We start from the raw sequence: 2495 nt of genomic DNA on the forward strand, positions 1-2495 counted from the left end.
CATCAAACATAACATTGAGAACTTGAAGCAATCCCACTAAAATCAGGGACTAACAAGCCTGCCCACTCTCAAACTACCTATTCAATATAGTACTGGAAGTCCTGGCCGGAGCAATTAGAAGGCAAAACAAAATTAAAGGGATACAAATTGGAAAGGAATAGGTAAAAAATATCACTATTTGCAGATGACATGATAATATACTTAAGTGACCCCAAAAATTGCAGCAGAAAATTTTTACTGCTGATAAACAACTTCAGCAAAGTGGCTCGATATAAAATTAAATCCAACACATTCGTTGCCTTCCTCTACTCAAAAGACAAACATACAGAGAAAGAAATTAGGGAAAACATACCCTTCACAATAGTCACAAACAATATGAAATACCTTGGATTTACTCTAAGTAAGCAAGTGAAGGATCTGTATAATAAGAACTTCAGATATCTGATGAAGGAAATTGAAGATGTTCTCAGAAGATGGAAAGATCTCCCATGCTCATGGGTTGGAAGAATTAGCAGTGTAAAAATGACCATCTTACCAAAAGCAATCTACAGATTCCATGCAATCTTCACCAAAATTCCAACTCAATTCTTCAAAGAGTTGGATAGAGCAGTTTGCAAATTCATCTGGAATAACAAAAAATCTATAATATCGAAATCCATTCTCAATAACAAGAATACTTCTACAGAAATCACCATTCCTGACCCCAAGCTATACTACAAAACAATTGTGTTAAAAATCTCATGATACCAGTACAGAGATTGGCATGTTGATCAATGGAACAGAACAGAAGATCTAGAAATGAACTGTCACACATATGGTAACTTGATTTTTGACAAAGGGGCTGTAAACATTCAATGGAAAAAGAACAGCCTCTTCAACAAATGGTGTTTGTTGAACTGGCACTCAGTATGTGGAAGAATGAAAATTGACCCTTTCTTATCTCCTTGTACAAAGCTCAAGTGCAAGTGGATCAAAGATCTCCACATTAAACCCGGTACACTAGAACTGTTAGAAGAGAAAGTAGGGAAAGCCTTGGAACACATAGGCACAAAGGATTATTTCCTGTACAGAACACCAATGGCTTGTGCTTAAGGCCAAAGATCGACAAATGGGAAATAATGAGATTGCAAAGTTTTTGTAGAGCTGAGGACACTGTCAAGAAAGCAAAACGTCATTCAACATATTGGGAAAAGTTCTTTACCAACCCCACATCTGTTAGCAGTATAATATCCAATGTATACAAAGAAGTTAGATGCACGAGAATCACACAATTTAATTTAAAATGGGATACAGAGCTAAACAAAAAGTTCTTAATTGAGGAATATCAAATGACTGAAAAGCATCTAAGGCAGTGCTTGACATCCATAGTCATCAGGGAAATGCAAATCAAAACAACCCTAAGATTCCACCTCACACCAGTCAGATTGGCTAAAATCAAAAACACAGATGACAGCAGATGCTGGTGAGGATGTAGAGAAAGAGGAACACTCCTCCATTGTTGATGGGGTTGTAAACTGGTACAACCATTCTGGAAATCAGTCTGATGGTTCCTCAGAAAATTGGACATAGTCCTACCTGAAAACCCAGTTATTCCACTTCTGGGCATATTCCCCAGCGATGCTCCAACATACAATAAGGGCACATGCACCACAATACTCATACCATCCCTACTTATAATAGTCAGACGCTGGCAAGAACCAAGATGTCCTTCAGTAGATTAATGGATTAAAAATTGTGGTATATTCAGACAATGGAGTACTACTTAGCTATTAGAAACATTGAATTTATGAAATTCCCAAGAAAAATGGATGCATCTAGAGAATATCTTTTTGAGTGAAGTAACCCAGTCACAAAAACACGCACACAATATGCATTCACTGATTATTGAATACTAACCCCAGAAATCCCCGAATAACCCAGAAACAACTCACAGGCCATATGAAGCTCAAGAAAAACAAAGGCCAAAAAATGAAAGTCTCAGTCCTTCTTAGGAAAAAAATAAATATATAACACCCTCTCAGAGTGTGTTATACCTGGACCTTAAATCATTAATAATCCAAGGGCTCTGGATATAGCATTGTGGCAATCTTTGGTATTCAAAGACCATTTGCTTAATCTATACTCACCATGAAAACTGACTGTTTCCATGTTACATTTTGCTCTACATGTACTTTAGGCTTATGGCAACTAGTGGGATTTCAATGCATGCCATCAAACCTCTAAAAGAATTAAGTACTGACAAAAGTATATTCATATAGTGTTATGCCAAAATGCCTTTAAAAATCTGTATATGTATCCCTCCTTTTTTAATAAAGTTGTAAGAGAGGGAAAAAAGACTACTTGAAATCTCTACTACAGAAAAAAAAAGAAAAGTGATGGGCTCTATTTGATTTCCTTATTTATTCTTTATTCCATCAGTTATTGTTACTTTAATTAATATTTTTATTTCTACATCTTGATATTTGGCAAGATGCCTAATCAACATACTATATTCA

Source organism: Micromys minutus (assembly GCF_963924665.1).
Source record: "Micromys minutus genome assembly, chromosome: X".
Classification (NCBI taxonomy): Eukaryota; Metazoa; Chordata; class Mammalia; order Rodentia; family Muridae; genus Micromys; species Micromys minutus.